This window comes from Bombina bombina, chromosome 3 (assembly GCF_027579735.1).
Source record: "Bombina bombina isolate aBomBom1 chromosome 3, aBomBom1.pri, whole genome shotgun sequence".
Lineage (NCBI taxonomy): Eukaryota > Metazoa > Chordata > Amphibia > Anura > Bombinatoridae > Bombina > Bombina bombina.
Window position 1 is genome coordinate 361,513,588 of NC_069501.1, and position 25,703 is coordinate 361,539,290.

A 25,703-nucleotide genomic window follows, 5' to 3' on the forward strand; every position below is an offset into this window, starting at 1 on the left:
CATAAGGCCGCGCAAAACACAGGAGGAATGTAGAAAGTTTTTTGTTTTTTTTATTTCAGCACTGCTAGCCTCCAGGAAACGGCATGACAGAGGCACTCTTAAAAGAAAAGGTCCCTCAGGTGAAGCACAGCTTGATTTGTTTCCTGTGTGCTACACTGAGGGGGAGGACCTAAGCTGAATGACAGCTGTGTGTGTAAATCACACAGTGCTGTCAGAGAGCGGGAGAGAACAAACACGGAGGGCAGCAGGCACTTTCAGGGAAAGTTCAAAAGAATGTCAGTAGATGAAGTGCAGCCCTCCTCCTCCGTATAGCAGATACTGGAAGCAGCCGAGTAGGTGAGGGCTGGAGATCTTCGTCACATGCCGTAAGTTTCACAGTTGGCATGATGGTAGCTTTTGCCTGCAGGTAATTCTGTTTCCCATAATGACTGTAAAGCCCTCAAGTACCATAGAGATCTATACCAGGGCCGGCTTATCAATGGGACCAACAGGGTACCACGGCCCAGACGGCACTTGAAAGGGGGCGGCAGTTCACTCAGTGACTATAATTATTATAGTCTGCCGACTGCCGCTCCTGCCTGCCTTCCCCCTCTGTTAGACTCAGAGGCATAAGTGTGATACACTGTCTGTGCACTATGTATATTCCCCTCTGTCGGGCGGCATAAGTGTTAAACGGTGTGTGAGTGTCACCAGGCCCGGACTGACCATGAAAGAATGAGGGCGGCTGCTGCATCTCATAGTAAATAGTTCTGCACTGTATTTGTGTGGGACCGTGGGACGGAAGGGAGAGCAATGAAGACAGGCTGGGGGAAGTTGTTGAAGTAAGCAGCATGTGCACACAGTGCTCGTTACTTCCCTTAATTTTAAACACTAGCTGCAATTTACTTCCCTTAATTTTAAACACTAGCTGCAATTACTTTCAAAAGCTGTCCGCTCCTTCTCTCCCCCTTCTTCCTGCCCAAGCGCGGTTCTGAAATTCCTCCCTTCCGTTGAGACAGCTCACTGCGTTCAGCCACAGGAGAAGAGACTCTGAGAGCAATGATATAGACGTAAGAGAGGCAGAGGTCAGCAGTAAATAAGGATTTTATTGTTAATGGAACAGTTTGTGTGTATGCTGCAGCTCCTTCACAGCAGGGCACAGCCTTTTAACCCCTTTGCTCCTAGAGCAGATGGGCTGCTTAATGTTTATATTCTCTGTTTAGGAGACTGTTTAAATGTGACATAACAGGGGGAAATCTTTCTATTATTTTGCTCTACTCTCCCTCTTATTTCTTCTTTCCTCATCACTCATCTCTCCTTCACTATCTCACCCTCTCCACTCTTATCTCTCCCCCTGTCTCTTGTCTCTCTGTCTCCCACTTTCCCCTTTCACTTTTTTTTAATCATATTTTTCCTCTTCCTCCATTATTTCAATATTTCTGTTTTTTAATGTGGAAGATAACTGTCACCAGTATAGCTTAAAGTAAAAATATGTTACTTTAAGTGAAGATACAGTGCCATTTAAACTTACAATTCAGAATTAAAATTAATACAATGAATTATTATACAGTAGCACACTACACATTCTAGCTCCTAAATTTTGCTAATTTTGAAGAAATGTGTTGTTTTATTTGTCTGAGCATATATGTATGTGTGTGATAGTCTGTGCATATATATATAGATATGCGTGTGCATATGTGTGTGTAAGTCTGTGCATATGTGTGTGTAAGTCTGTGCATATGTGTGTGCATATGTGTTTGTGTGTAAGTCTGTGCATGTGTGTGTGTGTAAGTCTGTGCATATGTGTGTGTGTAAGTCTGTGCATATGTGTGTGTGTAAGTCTGTGCATATGTGTGTGTAAGTCTGTGCATATGTGTGTGTAAGTCTGTGCATATGTGTGTGTAAGTCTGTGCATATGTGTGTGTAAGTCTGTGCATATGTGTGTGTAAGTCTGTGCATATGTGTGTGTAAGTCTGTGCATATGTGTGTGTAAGTCTGTGCATATGTGTGTGTAAGTCTGTGTATATGTATGTGTAAGTCTGTGCATCTGTGTGTGCATATGTGTTTGTGTGTAAGTCTGTGCATGTGTGTGTGTAAGTCTGCGCATATGTGTGTGTAAGTCTGCGCATATGTGTGTGTAAGTCTGTGCATATGTGTGTGTGTAAGTCTGTGCATATGTGTGTGTAAGTCTGTGCATATGTGTGTGTAAGTCTGTGCATATGTGTGTGTAAGTCTGTGCATATGTGTGTGTAAGTCTGTGCATATGTGTGTGTAAGTCTGTGCATATGTGTGTGTAAGTCTGTGCATATGTGTGTGTAAGTCTGTGTATATGTATGTGTAAGTCTGTGCATCTGTGTGTGCATATGTGTTTGTGTGTAAGTCTGTGCATGTGTGTGTGTAAGTCTGCGCATATGTGTGTGTAAGTCTGCGCATATGTGTGTGTAAGTCTGCGCATATGTGTGTGTGTAAGTCTGTGCATGTGTGTGTGTAAGTCTGCGCATATGTGTGTGTAAGTCTGCGCATATGTGTGTGTAAGTCTGTGCATATGTGTGTGTAAGTCTGTGCATATGTGTGTGTAAGTCTGTGCATATGTGTGTGTAAGTCTGTGCATATGTGTGTGTAAGTCTGTGTATATGTGTGTGTAAGTCTGTGTATATGTATGTGTAAGTCTGTGCATCTGTGTGTGCATATGTGTTTGTGTGTAAGTCTGTGCATGTGTGTGTGTAAGTCTGCGCATATGTGTGTGTGTGTGTGTGTGTGTAAGTCTGTGCATATGTGTAAGTCTGTGCATATATGTGTGTGTGTGTGTAAGTCTGTGCATATGTGTAAGTCTGTGCGCGTGTGTGTGTGAAAGTCTGTGCATATGTGTGTGTGTGTGTAAGTCTGTGCATATATATATGTACGTGTGTGTGCATATGTGTGTGAATGTAATATATGTGTGTGTGTGTGTGTGTGTAAGTCTGTGCATATATATGTGTTTAAAGGGACACTCTAGTCAAAATTAAACTTTCATGATTCAGATAGGGCATGCAATTTTAAACAACTTTCCAATTGACTTTTATCATTAAATTTGCTTTGTTCCCTTGGTGGTATTTTTGAAAAGCTAAGCCTAGCTAGGCTCAAACTGATTTTAAACCGTTGAAAACCGCCTCTTAGCTCAGAGCATTTTGAAAATTTTTCACAGTTAGACAGAACTAATTCATGTGTGTCATATAGATAACATTGTGCTCACTCCCGTGTCTGTCAAAAGCACTGAGATAAGGGGCAGTCTGCAGAGGCTTAGATACAAGGTAATCACAGAGGTAGAGATTGGTAGAAGTGTATGTGTGTGTGTGGGGGGGGGCATGGCGCGGGGGGCGGGGCTTCGCTTCGTCGGGGGGGGGGGAGGCGTAATTTTGACCTTGGACCCAGGCAGCACAATGTCTTGAGCCAGCCCTGATCTATACAATAGTTGAATTACAGGTCATATTCCTGGCTTCTCCAATTTAAAGCAGCCTTTGTTATCCACTCTATTTACTAATAAATAATACTAATAGCCCAGTGCAGCAAAGACAAAGAGTTCATCTTACTATTCTTCTGTGTTAACATGTTAGCCTTTATCACCATACTCCCATTCTAAGAGCATGGCTGTCAGTCAAACTTATAACATGCAGATCACTATTTAACCCCTTGGCTACCAGAGAGGATTGCAGTGTATTCCTATACAATGCACTGTAGCCCTTTTTGGCAGGCATGGGGTTAAATTATGCCCACAAGCTGGTCTAGGCATCTCAGGAGATTATGCAGGAGACTGAGGCTTGTCTGTGTCACAAACCAGTTTTTATATACAGTTTGAGCAATAATGTCTGTAGTACTGTGTAATGCTATTGCTGCTTTTACATGAGGATCTATTTAATCAGTGTTGCTTAGCTATATGTGTGTCTGTATATGTATGCATGTGTGTGTGTGTGTATATATATATATATATATATATATATATATATGTATATGTATGTATATATATATATATATATATATATATATATATATATATATATATATATATATGTGTGTGTGTGTGTATGTATATATATATATATAATATACTCAATGCCGCACACAAGCCCTATCAAACCCGCACATAGAAAAAAATAATTGCACACACAGAAAAAAAATTAGAGGGAACATTGGTGGCCAGGCATGAATAAATACATCTATGAATATGTATCCGGGTGTGAGAATTGTGCTTGAAACAAATTAGTTCACAAAAGACCAATTGGTTTACTCACACCTCTGCCTATTCCGGATAAACCATGGAGTACCATAGCAATGGATTTCATTGTTGAATTACCTCTTTCACAACAAAATAACACGATCATGGTAATAGTGGATCATTTAACCAGACTAGCACATTTCATCCCTCTCAAGGGATTACCCACAGCTATAACAACTGCTAGAGTTTTTCTTGACCAAGTAGTTAGATTACATGGACTACCGACCAACATAGTTACAGACAGGGGAACCCAGTTTACATCCTCTTTCTGGAGATCTCTATGTAAACTGTTAAAGATTGACCATCGTTATACGACTGCTTTCCATCCCCAGACAAATGGAATAACAGAGAGACTGAATCAGACCATAGAGCAATTCTTACGTTGTTATATATCACATCTTCAAGATGACTGGTCAGTTTATCTCCCCATGGCTGAATTCACATATAACAATTCATTAAGCGCCTCTATCAAAACCTCCCCCTTTCATGCGACATATGGTTTTCACCCTAACACTATATCTCTTTCTAGTAAAGCAGTAAATTCCCCTGTAGCTACAGAATTTACATCCAATCTCCAAGAAAGACTAAAAGTCCTGAAGTTACATCTGAAGGAAGCAAAAAACTATCAAAAAAGATATTATGATCTAACTCATAGACAAGGCCCTAATTACAAGATTGGGGACTTAGTACTCTTTTCAACTAGGAATCTCAAACTTCATGTTCCAAGCAAAAAACTTGCTAATCAGTTTTTGGGTCCTTTCCCAATCGAACAAGTGATCAATTCCAATGTGGTAAAACTTAAATTGCCTACAGATTATAAAATTCATCCATCTTTTCATATCTCTTTGTTGAAACCATATCCTGTCAAAGTTCGCACTTCTGACTCACCCCCACCTCCTGTTATGGTGGATAACCAGGAGGAATTTGAGGTAGAATCCATACTTGACTCTAGGATAAATAGACATAAATTGGAATATCTCATTAAATGGAAAGGTTACGGCCCAGAAGATAACTCCTGGCTCATTCATTCAGCTGTTCATTTACCCCAGTTGGTCAGGGCTTTCCATAGGAAATACCCCCTCAAACCGCATCTGGAATCCCCAGGGGTGATTCCCTGAGGGGGGGACATGTGATATACCTTTAAATTTGCACATCACAAGTACTTCCTTCCTATTTAAGGAAACACTCTAGCCTCATTCTGGGCCTGAAAATTGAAGTTGTTTCTTCACAGTTCACTTTGTCTCCTGTGAAATAACTTTGCTCTTAGACTTTACTAAGTCTTTCAGGTCCTTAAGCTCATTTCTTACTATATGCGCTGCATATTCTGTTGCTGCCTTTACTCTCTACCGGAACCAGCCTCCCAGATTACTACGCTTACCGGAACTTCTTACTACAGACGCCGAAGTCGCGCTCACACTGAGCGGTCACCGGAGCTCAATCTTCCTGCCTGTCAGCTCCTCTTAGCTCTCTCATACCCACGCTGCCTCAACCTCCCTGGTTACAAGCTAAGTACCGCTCTCCACGCACAAATACTTACCTTGTTATTTTTGCATCAATCCTATATACAATTGCCTTTTTGTATATTAACCTGTCATCTGGAAAAGTACTTTTGATACGTAATTGGGATATATGAGAGTGTGTTTAGACTGTATATATTTTATTGATTGCTTGTGTGAGTGCGTGAAAACCTTGCTTATACATAAAAGCAACAACTTTACCCTGGATATTATTGAACTGCCATTTGAGTGATTTAACCCATTTATTACTCTCAATTTCTCTGTGGTTCTCCTTGTTATATCATTCTTATATCAGTGCCTATCCACATTTTCTTATGTGTTATTGCAAGATATAATTTCATGTATATTAAATCAATTACTAAACTAATGCCTCACCTTATATAACAAGTTGAACAAGTGATTTCTTCTTGCTTATTATAAGAAAAGAGCAACAAAACCTTTATTTTTGTCATAGATTTGTATTCACCATTTAAAGTGATTGTGAATATCACACTCTGCTGTAAGGACAGCACCCCAAAAAGCCCTTTTTAGGACTAGAACATCAGTCTGCTTTTTTTTTTCCGCTGTGTAATCTAATTGCAGTTGCCTGCCTGCCAGCATGTGTGTCAGGCTCACAGCGTATACTGTGCCCACTTGCCCAGTGCCACCACTCATATCTGGTGTAACAGTAGTGTACATTTAAAAACAACAACACTTTTTTGACTGTGAAATAATAGCAGTCAGTTTCCTCCAGTGTCACACCAGTGCAACTCATATCTGGTGTAACAGTAGTGTACATTAACCCCTTAATGACTACAGCACTTTTCCATTTTCTGTCCGTTTGGGACCAGGGCTATTTTTTACATTTCTGCTGTGTTTGTGTTTAGCTGTAATTTTCCTCTTACTCGTTTACTGGCCATTAAATGGACTTTCTAAAGATACCATTATTTTCATCATATCCTATAATTTACTGTAATTTTTTTTTATAAAATATGAGGAAAAAATGGAAAAAAACACACTTTTTCTAACTTTAACCCCCAAAATCTGTTACTCATCTACAACCACCAAAAAACACCCATGCTAAATAGTTTCTAAATTTTGTCCTGAGTTTAGAAATTTCCAAACCATTTTTTTTTTAAAATTAGCGCTAGTTACATTGGAACACTGATATCTGTCAGGAATCCCTGAATAGCCATTGACATGTATATATTTTTTTTTAGAAGATATCCCAAAGTATTGATCTAGGCCCATTTTGGTATATTTCATACCACCATTTCACCACCAAATGCGATCAAATAAAAAAAATTGTTCACTTTTTTCACAAATTTTTTCACAAACTTTAGGTTTCTCACTGAAATTATTTACAAATAGCTTGTGCAATTATGGCATAAATGGTTGTACATTTTTCTCTGGGATCCCCTTTGTTCAGAAATAGCAGACATATATGGCTTTGACGTTGCTTTTTGATAATTAGAAGGCTGCTAAATGCCACTGCGCACCACACGTGTATTATGTCCAGCAGTGAAGGGGTTAATTCGGGAGCATGTAGGGAGCTTTTTGGGGTAATTTTAGCTTTAGTGTAGTGTAGTAGACAACCCAAAGTATTGATCTAGGCCCATCTTGGTATATTTCATGCAACCATTTCACCGCCAAATGCGATCAAATAAAAAATTTTTTAAAATTTTTCCAAATTTTAGGTTTCTCACTGAAATCATTTACAAACATTTTGTGCAATTATGGCACAAATGGTTGTAAATGCTTCTCTGGGATCCCCTTTTTTCAGAAATAGCAGACAAATATGGCTTTGGCATTGCTTTTTGGTAATTCGAAGGCCGCTAAATGCCGCTGCGCACCACACGTGTATTATGCTCAGCAGTGCAGAGGTTAATTAGGGAGCTTGTAGGGTTAATTTTAGCTTTAGTGTAGTGTAGTAGACAACCCCAAGTATTGATCTAGGCCCATTTTGGTATATTTCATGCCACCATTTCACCGCCAAATGCGATCAAATTAAACAAAATAGTCAACTTTTTCCCAAACTTTAGGTTTCTCACTGAAATTATTTACAAACAGCTTGTGCAATTATGGCACAAATGGTTGTAAATGCTTCTCTGGGATCCCCTTTGTTCAGAAATAGCAGACATATATGGCTTCGGCGTTGCTTTTTGGTAGTTAGAAGGCCACTAAATGCAACTGCGCACAACACATGAATTATGCCCAGCAGTGAAGGGGTTAATTAGGTAGCTTGTAGGGAGCTTGCAGGGTTAATTTTAGCTTTAGTGTAGAGATCAGCTTCCCAACTGACACATCAGACCTCCTGATCCCTCCCAAAGAGCTCTCTTCCCTCCCCCACCCCACAATTGTCCCCGCCATCTTAAGTACTGGCAGAAAGTCTGCCAGTACTAAAATAAAAGATATCTTTTTTTTTAATATATATTTTTTAGCATATTTACATATGCTGTTGTGTAGGATCCCCCCCTTAGCCCCCAACCTCCCTGATTCCCCCCAAAACAGCTTCCTAACCCTCCCCCTCTGCCTTATTGGGGGCCATATTGGGTACTGACAGCTGTCTGCCAGTACCCAGTTTGCAAATAAAATGTTTTTTTTTTATTTTTATTTCATTTTTCTGTAGTGTAGCTTCCCCCCCCCAAGACCAATCCCCCACCTGCTCCCAGATCACTTAGATTTCCAAGTACTAAATATTTTGCACCCCTTTCTCCCACTTATAAAAACATTTTTTTCTGTAGTGTAGAGGTTCCCACCCGCTCCTTCACCCTGCACGCGTCCGTCCACCTCCTCCCGTGCACGCGCACACGCCCCTGGCGATCCCGCCCCCGATCCCTCTCTGACAAGGACCGCATCGATGGCCGCCCACCCGCCTCCCACTTCAGCTCCCACCCACCAACGAATACGGCCATCGATGCCCGGTGCAGAGAGGGCCACAGAGTGGCTCTCTCTGCACCGGAGGGGTAAAATTTGTTATTGCAGGATGCCTCGATATCGAGGCATCCTGCAATAACCGGAAAGCAGCTGGAAGCGATCAGGATCGCTTCCAGCTGCTTTCCAAACCGAGGACGTACGCCATACGTCCTCAGGCGTTAACTGTATTTTTTCTGAGGACGTATGGCGTACGTCCTCGGTCATTAAGGGGTTAAAAAAAAAACTAGAAATTTGACTGTGAAATAATAGCAGTCAGTTTCCTTCACACGTGTGCGTTTCAGGGCCTGCCAGGGCACAGTGTCACACCAGTGCAACTCATATCTGGTGTAACAGTAGTGTACATTTAAAAAAAAAAAAATACAATTTTGACTGTAATAGATTGAATAGCAGTTAGTTGTCTGCAAGCGTGTGTGTCAGGCCTACAGCGTCTACTCTGCCAACTTCTGCCATTGCACAGTGCCACTCATATCTGTTGTCACAGTAGCTTGCACGCATAGTACCACTAATCAAAAAAAAAATGACAGGTAGAGGCAGGCCACCCCGCAGGGGCCGTCGTGGTCGTGGTGCTGTTATTCCCTTTGGCCTTAGAATAATGCAGTGCGGTGCGATAAACGGGGAGTTTGGTCTGTCACTGTGAAGCGGGCGTAACCCTTACAATACCTGATCGATACAACATCATACCTGATGTTTTAAAGCACGTTATTCCAAACAATTTAGGAATGTTAGGTGATTTATGCCCTTTATGGATTAAAACCAGACTCTTCATCAACTATGTAATTTTCCATGGGAGTTTTGCCATGAATCCCCCTCCGGCATGCCACAGTCCAGGTGTTAGTCCCCTTGAAACAACTTTTCCATCACTATTATGGCCAGAAAGAGTCCCTGTGGGTTTTAAAATTCGCCTGCCTATTGAAGTCTATGGCGGTTCGCCCGTTCGCGAACATTTATGACTTTATGCTGGACTTTAACTTAAAGGGACATTATACACTAGATTTTTCTATGCATAAATATTTTGCAGATGATCTATTTATATAGCCTATACAGCTCCTTTTTTTAAAACAAAATGTATAGTGTTGCTTACTTTTAAATAACATTCCACTGATTTTTAGACTCCTAACCAAGCCCCAAAGTTTTAGGAGAATACTGATATATACCTACTCCAGCTTGCTCTTGTTTGTGTAAAGGTTCTTTTCGTATGCAGAGGAAGGGGGAAGGGATGTCTGCTTAATTTTTGCTATAGAACAACTTGCAGTGAGTGTTCCAGATAGCCTTTTTAACAGTGCTAAACTGGGAGCTTCTAGGTAAGTTTTTAAATGGTTTTCATGGTATATACTGTCCCTTTAATGTCTGACTTGACCTACAAAAGTGTAATCTGGTTGACTGCCACAAAATTAACAGCTGCAGTGACAGATTCCCAGATTTTGTCCCTCACTGCTTGCTAACCTCCTCGGCTCACCAAACAGACAGAAGTAATTGGGCTACAGGGTGAAGACCAGTACCTAACTTTTATGGTTGGTGAACATGGAGCCAACTATTTTCTTGGCAGAGACCTGACAAAGATGAATATGTGATGTGTTATTTTATATGCACAGCACTTGTTCATGGGACAGGGAATATCAGTTTATAATTAACTGAGGTATTGCATTCATTTTTTTGTAACAATTTTCTTTTTAAAAAATTATCGGCTAGATTACGAGTAGTGCGTTAGGCTCAAAAAGCAGCGTTAGTCGGTCCTAACGCTGCTTTTTAACGCCCGCTGGTATTATGAGTCTTGCAGGTACAGGTGTACCGCTCAGTTTTTTGGCCAGACTTGGAAATACCGCAAATCCACTTACGTAAATTGCGTATCCTCTTTTTTCAATGGGACTTGCATAGCGCCGGTATTACGAGTCTGCCAAAAAGTGAGCGTTAGACCCTCTCCTGTCAAGACTGGTACCGCATTTTAAAGTCAGTAGTTAAGAGTTTTACACTACAACGCTGTAGCATAAAACTCTTAACTAAAGTGCTAAAAAGTACACTAACACCCATAAACTACCTATTAACACCTAAACCGAGGCCCTCCCACATCGCAAACATTAAAAGAAAAATTTTAACTCCTAATCTGCCGAACCGGACATCGCCGCCACTATAATAAATGTATTAACCCCTAAACCGCCACACTCCAGCCTCCCAAACACTAGTTAAATATTATTAACCCCTAATCTGCTGTCCCTAACATCACCGCCACCTACCTACATTTATTAACCCCTAATCTGCCGCCCCCAACGTCGCCGCCACTATATTAAAGTTATTAACCCCTAAATCTAAGTCTAACCCTAACACCCCCTAACTTAAATATAATTAAAATAAATCTAACAAAAAATTCCTATCATTAACTAAATTATTCCTATTTAAAACTAAATACTTACCTGTAAAATAAACCCTAAGATAGCTACAATATAACTAATAGTTACATTGTAGCTAGCTTAGGGTTTATTTTTATTTTACAGGCAAGCTTGTATTTATTTTAACTAGGTAGAATAGTTATTAAATAGTTATTAACTATTTAATAACTACCTAGTTAAAATAAAGACAAATTTACCTGTAAAATAAAACCTAACCTAAGTTACACTAACACCTAACACTACACTATAATTAAATAAATTAACTAAATTAAATACAATTACCTAAATTAAATTATCTAAAGTACAACCCCCCCCCACTAAATTACAGAAAATAATAAACAAATTACAGAAATTTAAACTAATTACACCTAATCTAATAGCCCTATTAAAATAAAAAAGCCCCCCCAAAATAAAAAAAAATCCTAGTCTAAACTAAACTACCCATAGCCTTTAAAAGGACCTTTTGCGGGGCATTGCCCCAAAGTAATCAGCTCTTTTACCTGTAAAAAAAAATACAAACAACCCCCCCAACAGTAAAACCCACCACCCACACAACCAACCCCCCAAATAAAATACTAGCTAAAAAACCTAAGCTCCCCATTGCCCTGAAAAGGGCATTTGTATGGGTATTGCCCTTAAAAAGGCAGTTAGCTCTTTTGCAAGCCCAAACCCCTAATCTAAAAAATAAACCCACCCAATACACCCTTAAAAAAAACCTAACACTAACCCCCTGAAGATTGACTTACTGAGAGACGTCTTCATCCAAGCTGGGCGAAGTGGTCCTCCAGACGGGCAGAAGTCTTCATCCAAGCCGGGCAGAAGTGGTCCTCCAGACGGGCAGAAGTCTTCATCCAGATGGCATCTTCTATCTTCATCCATCCGGCGAGGAGCGGCTCCATCTTCAAGACATCCAACGCGGAGCATCCTCTTCTTCTGATGACTAAAACAAAATGAAGGTACCTTTAAGTGATGTCATCCAAGATGGCGTCCCTTAGATTCCGATTGGCTGATAGAATTCTATCAGCCAATTGGAATTAAGGTTGAAAAAATCCTATTGGCTGATGCAATCAGCCAATAGGATTGAAGTTCAATCCTATTGGCTGATCCAATCAGCCAATATGATTGAGCTTGCATTCTATTGGCTGATTGGAACAACTAGTTAAAATAAATACAAACTTGCCTGTAAAATAAAAAAAAATCCTAAAATAGCTACAATGTAACTATTAGTTATATTGTAGCTAGCTTAGGGTTTATTTTACAGGTAAGTATTTAGTTTTAAATAGGAATAATTTAGTTAATGATAGTAATATTTATTTTGATTTATTTAAATTATATTTAAGTTAGGGGGTGTTAGGTTTAGGGTTAGACTTAGGTTTAGGGGTTAATAACTTTAATATAGTGGCGGCGGCGGCGTTGGGGGTGGCAGATTAGGGGTTAATAAATGTAGGTAGGTGGCGGCGATGTTAGGGATGGCAGATAAGGGGTTAATAATATTTAACTAATGTTTGCGAGGCGGGAGTGTGGCGCTTTAGGGGTTAATATGTTTATTATAGTGGCGGCGACGTTGGGGGCGGCAGATTAGGGGTTAATAAGTATAGGTAGGTGGCAGCAAGATTGGGGGCGGCAGAGTAGGGGTTAATAAATATAATGTAGGATTCAGCGATGTTGGGGGCAGCAGATTAGGGGTTCATAAGTGTAGGTAGGTGGCGGCGACATTGGGGGCGGCAGAGTAGAGATTAATAAATATAATGTATGGTTCGGCGATGTTGAGGGCAGCAGATTAGGGGTTCATAAGTATAATGTAGGTGGTGGCGGTGTCCGGATCGGCAGATTAGAGGTTAATAATTATAATTTAAGTGTCGGCGATGTCGGGGGCAGCAGATTAGGGGTTAATAAGTGTAAGATTAGGCGTGTTTAGACTCTGGGTTCATGTTAGGGTGTTAGGTGTAGACATAAATTTTATTTCCCCATAGGAATCAATGGGGCTGCGTTAAGGAGTTTTACGCTGCTTTTTTGCAGGTGCTAGACTTTTTTTCAGCCGGCTCTCCCTGTTGATTCCTATGGGGAAATCGTGCACGATCACGTTACACCAGCTCACCGCTGACTTAAGCAGCGCTGGTATTGGAGTGCAGTAAACTCGTAATATGGGCCTATATTTTGTTATACAAGTTTGACTTCAGGGGCGTGACCTTATTGTCATTGTCCTGAATGAATACATCTCTAGGACTGCTAACAGGATGTAGTGTATAATGTTACACTGTACATGTAATCAATTTTTACATATTGTAAAAGACAAAGTACACTGACAATGTAATCTATGGGTGGGAAGACATGGGTGTGAAACACATATTGCATTTGTGTGCTTTTTTCAGTAAATAAAGTTATGTCCAAATAACAGTCACCTAGATTACAAGTTTTGTGCTAAACGGTGCGAAACTAACGGCAAAAAAATTGCGTTATTACACTCTCCATAGCGCTGCCATTACTAGTTACTGAAAAGCCTCCTTGTGCTGTGCGTTAAGCTCCATACCATACAAGAGCCAAGGGCTGAGTTTACGTGCTCGTGCACGCTTTCCCCCATAAACATTAATGGGGAGAAAGTGTTAGAAAAAAAAACGCTCACGGAATGGAGATTGCCGTAACGCAACCCCAATGATGTCTATGGGGGAAAGAAAGTTATGTTTAACCCTAACACCCTAACATAAACCCCTAGTCTAAATACCCCTAATCTTCCGCTCCCCGACATCGCCGACACTAATACAATTTATTAACCCCTATTCCGCCACTCCCCAACATCGCTGATACTAATAAAAGTTATTAACCCCTAATCCGCCACTCCCCAACACTAATAAAAATTATTAACCCCTAATCCGCCGCTCCCCAACATTGTCGACACTAATAAAAATTATTAACCCCTAATCCGCCACTCCCCAACATTGTCGACACTAATAAAAATTATTAACCAGTATTCCACCACTCCCTGACATCGCCGACACTAATAAAAATTTTAACCCCAATTCCGCCGCTCCCTGACACCTAAATAAACCTATTAACCCCTAAACCTCCAGCCCCCAACATTGTAAGTACTAAACTAAACCTATTAATCCCTAAACTGCCGGGCCCCCACATAGCAAAACACTAATTAAACTATAAACCCCTAAACCTAACACCCCCCTAACTTTAAATTAAAAGTTACAATATAACTAACTATCTTTAAAAAAAATAAAAACTTACCTGTGAAAAAAAAACTAAGTTTAAACTATAAATGAACCTATCATTACTATTCTAATAAAAAAAACAACTATCAATTAAAAAAATTACGGCTAGATTTAGAGTTTTGTCGGTAACGACCCGCGTAGCTAACGCTGGCTTTTTTCTGGCCGCACCTTTTAAATAACTCTGGTATTGAGAGTTCACAGAATGGCTGTGTTAGGCTCCAAAAAGGGAGCGTACAGGCATATTTAACGCCACTGCAACTCTCGATACCAGAGTTGCTTACGGACGCGGCCAGCTTCAAAAACGTGCTCGTGCACGACTCCCCCATAGAAAACAATGGGGCTGTTTGAGCTTAAAAAAAACCTAACACCTGCAAAAAAGCAGCGTTCAGCTCCTAACGCAGCCCCATTGTTGTCTATGGGGAAACACTTCCTACGTCTGCACCTAACACCCTAACATGTACCCCGAGTCTAAAACCCCCTAACCTTACACTTATTAACCCCTATTCTGCCGCCCCCGCTATCGCTGACACCTGCATATTATTTTTAACCCCTAATCTGCCGCTCCGTAAACCGCCGCTACTTACATTATCCCTATGTACCCCTAATCTGCTGCCCCTAACACCGCCGACCCCTATATTATATTTATTAACCCCTAATCTGCCCCCCACAACGTTGCCTCCACCTGCCTACACTTATTAACCCCTAATCTGCCGAGCAGACCGCACCGCTATTATAATAAAGTTATTAACCCCTAATTCGCCTCACTAACCCTATAATAAATAGTATTAACCCCTAATCTGCCCTCCCTAACATCGCCGACACCTAACTTCAAACATTAACCCCTAATCTGCCGACTGGAGCTCACCGCTATTCTAATAAATGTATTAACCCCTAAAGCTAAGTCTAACCCTAACACTAACACCCCCCTAAGTTAAATATAATTTAAATCTAACTAAATAAATTAACTCTTATTAAATAAATTATTCCTATTTAAAGCTAAATACTTACCTGTAAAATAAATCCTAATATAGCTACAATATAAATTATATTTATATTATAGCTATTTTAGGATTTATATTTATTTTACAGGTAACTTTGTATTTATTTTAACCAGGTACAATAGCTAAAATAGTTAAAATAATTACAAAATTACCTGTAAAATAAATCCTAACCTAAGTTACAATTAAACCTAACACTACACTATCAACAAATTAATTAAATAAAATACCTACAATTACCTACAATTAAACCTAACACTACACTATCAATAAATTAATTAAATACAATATCTACAAATAAATACAATTAAATAAACTAACTAAAGTACAAAAAATAAAAAAGAACTAAGTTACAAAAAATAAAAAAATATTTACAAACATCAGAAAAATATTACAACAATTTTAAACTAATTACACCTACTCTAAGCCCCCTAATAAAATAACAAAGACCCCCAAAATAAAAAAATGCCCTACCCTATTCTAAATTACTAAAGTTCAAAGCTCTTTTACCTTACCAGCCCAGCAGAAAGCTCTTAACTACTGACTTTTTTCTGCGGCTGGAGTTTTGTCGTTAGATTTCTAACGCTCACTTCAGCCATGACTCTAAATACCGGAGTTAGAAAGATCCCATTGAAAAGATAGGATACGCAATTGACGTAAGGGGATCTGCGGTATGGAAAAGTCGCGGATAAAAAGTGAGCGTTAGACCCTTTCCTGACTGACTCCAAATACCGGCGGTAGCTTAAAACCAGCGTTAGGAGCCTCTAACGCTGGTTTTCACGGCTACCGCCAAACTCTAAATCTAGGCCTTAGAAATTTAAAAAACCTAACACTATGAAAAAAAAAAAAAATCTAACATTACAAAAAATAATAAACACTAAATTACGAAAAATAAAAAACTCTAAGATTATAGAAAATAATAAACAAAATTATCAAAAATAAAAACAATTACACCTAATCTAATAGCCCTATGAAAATAAAAAAGCCCCCCAAAATAAAAACACCCACTAACCTAAAATAAACTACCAAAAGCCCTTAAAAAGGCCTTTTGTAGGGCAGTGCCCTAAGTTAAACAGCTCTTTTACCTTAAAAATTACTAAGCCCCCCTAAAATAAACCCCCCATCCAACCAACCCCCCAAAATAAAAATGGCATTTGTATGGGCATTCCCCCTAAAAGAGCATTTAGCTCTTTTACAATTGCCCAAAGCCCTAATCTAAAAAAAAAAAACACCCCAAAAAATGAAACAAAAAACCTAACACTAACCCCATAAAATCTACTCACGGTTTATGAAGTCCAGACATCCATCTTAATCCAGGGGGTGAGAAGTCTTCATCCAGGCGGCGACACCTTCATCTATCTGGGGGGAATCTTCTATCTTCATCCAGGTGGTGCCATTTCAAAATGCATTCCTATAGGCTGATTTGATTCTTCAAATTCAAATTGTCACGCCGCTCCCTTATTGCCGTTAAGGACTACCCTGTCTATCGTGAGTACTGCTTACCTCATTTCTTAAACTCACTTTGTTGTGGGATATTTCCTTATCCTTCCACTTGACGCCAGGATAAGAAGACTACTGGCCAAGTTGGGTCTGATAGGGAAATATCCCACGGGCATTACATTATACTTGGGCCAGGGACCCAAATGAGGTAGCAAGAGCAGTCTCTCTTCAGGGACAGACCCTGGGAACCCATGCCATACACTTGCAGAATTTGGATTCTAAACTAGAGACTATAACCGCTATGCTCTCCTCACTGGTTGCAGAGAAAAATGCTGCTCCTGTTGCCACACAGCTGGTCCATGCTGCAAGTGCTGCAACCTCCTCCACTGTTGCTGGTAGTATACCACAAATACCGTTGCCTGACAAGTATGATGGTACTACCGACTGTAGAGGTTTTCTCAGCCAGTGCAGGCTGCACTTCTGCAATGACCCTCACATCTTCCAGTCTCATCAGTCAAAGGTCACTTTTATCATTTCTTTATTGAAAGAAAAGGCCCTAGCCTGGGTCTCTCCCCTTTTGGAACAGAGTGCTCAGTTCCTGAACAATGCATATACCTTCATTTCTACATTATCTTCCGTATTTGGGACCTCTGGCTGCAGTTCTGCTGCAGAATACTCTCTCTTGGATCTCTGCTAGAGCAATAGATCTGTGGCACATTACGCCATAGAGTTTTGCACCTTGGCACATGAGACCAGTTGGGATGGCAGTGCTCTCAAAGCAGCCTTCAGGAGAGGCCTGCATGAGCGCATCAAGGATGAGCTCACTTATCGTAGTGTTCTATCTTCCCTGGATGAATTCATAACACTTTGCATCTGTCTGGATTCTCTCTTTCAGGAGAGACAAGCTGAGTGAGAGAGAACTTGCAGAATCCTTCCCTCTCGTTCTCCTACCCATCTAGTCACTAGACTATCCTCTACCCCTTCAGCACCACCAGGTACCTCTAAAGAAGAACCCATGGATCTCTCTTCCCTTAAGCCCTCTGAATCTGAAAGACAGAGAAGAAGGAGATTAAGACTGTGTTACTATTGTGGTTCTAATTCACACCAACTCAAGAATCGTTATATACTGTCGGGAAAAGCCAACGCTTAGAGGATAACAGTGGGGTACCTCTAAGCCTGGCTACTACTTATTCCCCTCACTCTTCTCGGATCCTGGTACCTGTTACCCTTACCTTTCTTCAGAATTCTGTCCACGCTCTAGCCTTTGGATTCGGTCTACGCTCAAGCCTTTATTGATTCAGGGGCAGCTGGAAATTTCCTAGGTCACCGCTTCATGATTCACGCAGGGTTGCCTCTTCTTCAGAAAAAACAACGTCTTAAAATAACCACTCTGGATGGCACTCCCCTTGGATCATGTTTAATCCATTTCGAATCAGCACCCCTAACCATGACTGTGAGAGTCCTACATACCGAACAGTTGCAGTTCGATGTCATTCATTCTCCTGCACAACCAGTTATCGTTGGTCTTCCTTGGCTACGTTAACACAATCCTCAATTCGATTGGACTGAGGGACAGTTGGCCTCCTGGGGTAAATCCTGTTTTCACTCCTGCCTGGCTAAGGTTACTCCGCTGCATCACATCCCTATAGACAGCCTTCTGACCCCTTCTAATCTTCCCTCAGTATATGCAGAATTTATGGATGTCTTTGAAAAGAAAGCAGCTGATGTGCTGCCACCTCACCGTCCTTACGACTGCAAAATTTACCTCTTTCCTGGAGCCCCACTTCCTAAAGGGAGAACTTATCCACTCTCCAAAGCTAAAACCAAGGCCATGGAGGAATATATCCAAGAGAGCCTAGCTAAAAACTTTATTCGCCCTCCTCTCCTGCCAGGGCTAGCTTCTTTTTTGTCAGTAAAAAGGATGGTGGTCTCAGACCCTGTATCGACTACAGAGCCCTAAACAACATTACAATCAAGAACCGTTATCCTATTCCTTTGATCACTGAATTATATGATTTTCCAAAATGCTTGCTACTTTACAAAGTTAGATCTACATGGGGCGTACAATCTCATTCTTATCTTCCCAGGACATGAGTGGAAGACTGCCTTCCAACACGAGATCATGGCATTACGAATACCTTGTATTGCCTTTTGGGTTTTGCAATGCCCCTGCTGTCTTCCAAGCATTCGTCAATGATGTCTTCCTTGGCCTCCTTAATCGCACTGTCATCGTCTATTTGGATGACATCTTCATAGTCTCCTCCACCCTTGAGGAGCATCATGAGCATGTGAAACAGGTACTTCTTTACCTCAGAAACAATTCCAGGTCCAATTCATTGGATATGTCATCTCAAAGGAGGGTTTTGCCATGGATCCTACAAAGCTAACCACAGTTCTGGAATGGCCTCAAAGAACTACAGAGATTCTTGGGGTTTTCCAACTATTATTGCAAGTTTATAAAGAACTTCTCCCAAATCATTGCTCCACTCACTGAGCTGACTAAACAAAACAGAGACTGCAAGAATTGGCCTCCTGTAGCTGTGGATGCTTTCTCTCAACTAAAAAAGGTAATTTGTTTTGCTCCTGTGCTCCGCCATCCTGATCCTGACCTACAGTGCACTCTAGAGGTTGATGCCTCCGAGATAGGAGCTGGTGCTGTCTTAACCCAAAAGGACCCTTTAACCTCCAAGTTGCACTCTGTAGCCTTTTTTTTCCAAACGATTTACTCCTGCAGAGAGGAATTATGATGTGGGTAATCGTGATTCGTGAACTCTTAGCCATTAAAATGGCCCTGACTGAATGGCTAGAGGGTACCGCCAACCCCATTCAGATTCCCACTGACCACAAGAATCTGACGTACCAAGAGACTGCTCATCAACGAAATCCTCGTTTTAACTTCAGAGTCTCTTATCTTCCTGGGACCAAGAACAAAAAGGCTGATGCTCTTTCCCGTCAGTTTCCTCAGTCTAATGATGCTTCTGAAGCACCTATCGAACACATCATTCCTCCGTCCTGTGTGCTTGCTCACCTTAACACCTCTTTTCTTCAAAGACTGCAACGTGCCCAGTCTAGAAAACCTCCTGAAGCCCCTCTGGCTCCTGATATCTTCTTTGTACCTCCCAACCTTTGCACTTCCATGCTATCCTGGGCTCATGACAGCAAACTATCAGGACATCCTGATATGACAAGAACCTTTAAACTTCTTTTCAGACATGTATGGTGGCCTATGAAGTCTGACTCTCAGGATTATGTTAAGGCCTGTCAGACTTACGCTGATAATAAGACTCCCAGTTCCTTGCCCCATGGCCTACTCCAACCATTGTCTACTCCCAAACAACCCTGGACACACATAGCAATGGATTTTGTTGTGGACCTCCCCCCTTCTGACCATCATATAGTAATCTGGGTCGTGGTGGATCGATTTTCCAGACTTGCTCATTTCATACCCTTGACCAAGTTGCCATCTGTCCAAGAATTGTCAACCCTTTTTCTGTTACATGTGGTATAACTTTATGGGATACCTGTGAATATTGTTTCTGACAGAGGTCCTCAATTCATCTCTACTTTTTGGAGAGCTTTTTGCAAGTTGATTGGAACCACTGTTTCCTTGTCCTCTGGTTACCATCCCCAAACTAATGGGCTAACGGAGAGAATGAATCAAGATCTCAAGACTTATCTCAGAACCTATGTCAATTCTCTACATACCAATTGGTCTGAATTGTTGCCCCTGGCCAAGCTGGCAAAGAACACTCACTGGCACTCCTCTCTACGATGTTCTCCATTTCAAGCCGCTGCAGGCTATCAACCTTGTGTCTTTCCTCTTTCTGCTCAGCATACAGGGGCTCCTGCTGCAGAACGTCGCTTTACTGACCTCACTACTCATTGGCAACGTATTTGCTCTCAGTTACGTTCAGCTGTCTCCAGATACAAGAGGTTTGCTGATCATCATGGAGCTATCGTTCGTGCCTTTTCAGTAGGTGAATGCGTCTGGGTATCTACCCAACATGTTCGTTTACGTCAACCCTGTCATAAATTAGGGCCTAGGTATATCGGCCCATACAAGGTCCTTAAAAGACTTTCTCCTGTTGCCTACACAGTGGCTTTGCCTAGAACCCTGCACATACACCCAGTTTTCCATATATAACTGATCAAACCTACATCACGAACAGATAGACCATCTCCTCCTCCACTCTTGCTTTATGGTGAACTAGAATATGAGGTTGCTAAAATCCTAGACTCCTGACTCAGGCGTAGGCAACTTCAATACATAGTGCATTGGAAGGGTTACTCTGTGGCGGATCGCTCCTGCATTCCAGCCCTTGATGTGCATGCTCCATCTTTGGTCTCCAGGTTTCACTCTGCTCATCCCTCCAAGCCACGTTGGGGTACCCTTTGTGAAGGGGGCTGTGTCATGCTGCTCTGTCTTGGCAGCAGCTTTGCCTCCCCTAACACTGGCCTCTGATGCCGCTCTCCTGTTTGATGTTCTTGGCGCGAACCTGCGCCTATCTAAGTACCTCTCACTTTATGCACTTTGCCCAAGTATAGGTGTTACTGTGTGTGCTCCTGGGTGCTTATATTTTTCTACTTGATCTTCTGATTGCCTTATCATTACTGAACTCTGCCTGATTGCCTTTTTGTTGCTGACCTCTGCCTGTTCCTGACCATTCTACTGGTTAACCCCTGAACTGCTGGATTGCCTTTCTGTTGCCGAACTCTGCCTGTCTCTGACCATTCTCTGCCTTATCCTTATTGCCGTGAAGGACTACCCTGTCTACCTTGATTACTGCTTCCCTCATTTCTTAAACTCACTTTGATCTGGGATATTTCCTTATCCTTCCACTTGATGCTGGGATAAGAATACTACTGACCAAGTTTGGTCTGATAGGGAAATATCCCATGAACATTACACAAATCAGCTAATAGGATCATAGCTTCTGAAATCCTATTGGCAGATCAAAACAACCAATAGGATGAGAGCTACTGAAATCCTAATGGCTGTTCAAATCAGCCAATAGGATTTCAGTAGCTCTGATCCTATTGGCTGTTTTGAACAGCCAATACAATCTCAGAAGCTCTCATCCTATTGGCTGATTTGAATTTGAAGAATCAAATCAGCCAAAAGGAATGCAGGGTACGCCATTCTGAAACGGCTACCTTGCATTCAACTTCAGTGTACAGCGGTGACCGTATGAAGAGGACACTCCGCGCAGGATGTCTTCAACATCCAGGATAGCTCCGCCCTGCGCCGCCGGGCTGAAGATAGATGATGTTCCCGAGATGGATGAAGGTGTCGCCACCTGGATAAAGACTTCTCGCTGCCTGGATGAAGATGGATGTCCAGACTTCAGGAACCATGAGTAGATTTTATGGGGTTAGTGTTTTTCTTTGTTTTTTTTTTAGATTAGGGCTTTGGGCAATTGTAAAAGAGCTGAATGCCCTTTTAAGGGCAGTAAAATAGCTGAATGCCCTTTTAAGGGCAATGCCCATACAAATGCCCCTTTAGGGGCAATGGGTAGCTTAGGATTTTTAAGAGTTAGGTTTTTTATTTTGGGGGGTTGGTTGGGTGGGGGGTTTACTTTTAGGGGGGACTTAGTAATTTTTAAGGTAAAAGAGCTGTTTAACTTAGGGTAATGCCCTACAAAAGGTCCTGTTAAGGGCTATTGGTAGTTTATTGTAGGTTAGGGGGTGTTTTTATTTTGGTTTTATATGGTTATTAGATTTAATTGTTTTTATTTTTGATAATTTAGTTTATTGTTTTTTCCCCCGTACTTTAATTGTTTATTATATTTTGTAATTTTAGATTTTTTTAATTTATTCGCAGTGTTAGTTTAGTTATGTTAGGTTAATTTATAGTTTAAACTTAGTTTTTTTATTTCAGTATAATATAATAGGATTAGGGAAAGTGAGGGGATTTGTGACATTTAAGCCAAGTGTAGAATTATACACTAAGAGATATAAATATGTTTAAATTACACTTTATTAAACATATATGCAAAGAAAACATTACCATAAGTGTGATGCTGAAAATAGTTTAGAGAAATGGGTATATTGACTTCCAAACTCTTATTAGACTCTTTGTCCAGCATCCACCTATAATTAGAAAGGTGCTACAAATGGCTATTTAGAAAAGTGGGAAAAGGTCACTTCCAGATTCCTAGAACTCAGCAGCCATATATATGTAACATCTCATAAGTTAAAAAATGTATAGAGGGCTTATGGGCCTGGTAGGTGTGTGTCCAATTAGTTAAGTTAGGGATAGGGCTCATGAGCTTGAAATCACAAAATCATACTTATGAACTTGCACCAGTATTCACACTGACTGCAAAAATAAGCTATGTGCTCAAAGGCGTCCTCCTATCTGCGTACTGCTTTGATCTAACAAAGTCAGCCGATTTCTAGCTATAGTCCCTAAACAGTTAACTGCATATTAGCACAACATTCATACAAAGCAATCACATTCATGGGTGCAGACAAGTGGATAATAGCTAAAAGTTCCTCTCAATACCAAAGCTAAACCATGCATGCAGGTGTCTGCTAGAGATACTAAATATATCGTGGTATGATCGATCTTAATATTGTTTATAAATGGTCATCCACCATATTACTAAATAGCACTACAAAACGTTTAAGCACTATATATTAGCCCCTTTATAGGGACTCAACAAAGTATAAAAGGGTCAAAAAGTGGTTTCGATATAAAGTATCTCTTGCGGTAATTATTCAAAAGGAACCGCTGGTGTATTGCTGTATGTATATAGTTGTGGACACGCTGAGTGCCAAGCCCCGCCCGCCGACGCGTTTCCGTCACTAAGAAGTCACATTGTAGTGACGGAAACGTGTCGGCGGGCGGGGCTTGGTACTCAGCGTGTCCACAACTATACATACAGCAATACACCAGCAGTTCCTTTTGAATAATTACCACAAGAGATACTTTATATCGAAACCATAACAACAAAATAGAGGGGGCGCTAAAGGTGCAGGGGTAACTCAGTGCAAAAAATGAATCACTATGCATGGATAATACAGAACAATTCAAATATCACAAGGACCAAACAAAAAAAAATTAAAATAAAAATGAAAAATATATATATGAAATAAAAAAACCTTGAATCCTTGAATAAAGGATAATACAGAGATCAAAGTCTTTCTTTGAAATGTATGACCGGATGACCAGAGAAAATGGGATATACAGTGTTCATATGTGGGCTGCCTCCTCCTCACCGACTGGTCCGGGTATAGCTGAAAAAGTACAAGAAGACAGAGGGGCGCCTCATGTGTGGTATAGTCAGATGGTATGATACAGAACAAACAGAATGGAGCCAAATGAGTACTCACATACTATTGAAGCACACCTATGTGCTGGTAAAGACAAGCTGCAATTTCAGATAGGTGTGACAGCTCACCCTCCAGGCAAAACTGTGTAGCTGGTGAGAGATTAAAAAACAAACAAAGAAAGCACTACATGTGCAGACCATTAAAGGTATAACCGGCAATATCTCTTAGATGATACAAATGGGTACTCACATACTCCTGTAGCACACTTATGTGCTGGTAGAGGCAGGCTGTAACTTTATGACAGGTGTAGCAGCTCACCCTAGATGTAGATTCTTGGTTGTGCAGGGGTGTAGATCCCAGTGAGCAATCAGCAAAGGCAGAAGGTAGGAAAAGAACTCCACTCAGAGTACATTTAAAATAAAATGTAGCTATTTATTAAAAACAAAGATAAAAAAACAACACAGCAGTTGTTTATGATGAGTGGATAAAAGGGTATACAGTGGCACCCCTCAAATGCAACGCGTTTCTCGGTTAGAACCGTTTCATCAGGACCTACACCCCTGCACAACCAAGAATCTACATCTAGGGTGAGCTGCTACACCTGTCATAAAGTTACAGCCTGCCTCTACCAGCACATAAGTGTGCTACAGGAGTATGTGAGTACCCATCTGTATCATCTAAGAGATATTGCCGGTTATACCTTTAATGGTCTGCACATGTAGTGCTTTCTTTGTTTGTTTTTTAATCTCTCACCAGCTACACAGTTTTGCCTGGAGGGTGAGCTGTCACACCTATCTGAAATTGCAGCTTGTCTCTACCAGCACATAGGTGTGCTTCAATAGTATGTGAGTACTCATTTGGCTCCATTCTGTTTGTTCTGTATCATACCATCTGACTATACCACACATGAGGCACCCCTCTGTCTTCTTGTACTTTTTTTATATCAAAACCACTTTTTGACCCTTTGATACTTTGTTGAGTCCCTATTAAGGGGCTAATATATAGTGCTTAAACGTTTTGTAGTGCTATTTAGTAATATGGTGGATGACCATTTATAAACAATATTTAGTATCTCTAGCAGACACCTGCATGCATGGTTTAGCTTTGGTATTGAGAGGAACTTTTAGCTATTATCCACTTGTCTGCACCCATGAATGTGATTGCTTTGTATGAATGTTGTGCTAATATGCAGTTAACTGTTTAGGGACTATAGCTAGAAATCGGCTGACTTTGTTAGATCAAAGCAGTACGCAGATAGGAGGACGCCTTTGAGCGCATAGCTTATTTTTGCAGTCAGTGTGAATACTCGTGCGAGTTCATAAGTATGATTTTGTGATTTCAAGCTCATGAGCCCTATCCCTAACTTAACTAATTGGACACACACCTACCAGGCCCATAAGCCCTCTATACATTTTTTAACTTATGAGATGTTACATATATATGGCTGCTGAGTTCTAGGAATCTGGAAGTGACCTTTTCCCACTTTTCTAAATAGCCATTTGTAGCACCTTTTTAATTATAGGTGAATGCTGGACAAAGAGTCTAATAAGAGTTTGGAAGTCAATATACCCATTTCTCTAAACTATTTTCAGCATCACACTTATGGTAATGTTTTCTTTGTATATATGTTTAATAAAGTGTAATTTAAACCTATTTATATTTTTTTTATTTCAGGTAAGTTTTTATTTTTTTAAAGATAGTTATATTGTAATTTTAATTTAACA

General features: G+C 40.7%; 1 long non-coding RNA gene across 2 annotated transcripts in view; it reads left to right on the plus strand.

Moving 5' to 3' along the window:
• Nucleotides 1–229: 229 nt before the first annotated feature.
• LOC128651621 (uncharacterized) overlaps nt 230–25,703 on the plus strand; it is a 110,251-nt gene continuing 84,777 nt past the window's right edge. Inside the window, exon 1 of one of the 2 annotated variants that reach the window (XR_008401140.1) lies at nt 230–365. This is a non-coding gene — a long non-coding RNA (uncharacterized LOC128651621). Of the gene's footprint in view, nt 366–993; nt 1,050–25,703 lie in introns of those variants that run through there. The other variant, XR_008401141.1, reaches the window with a different exon arrangement.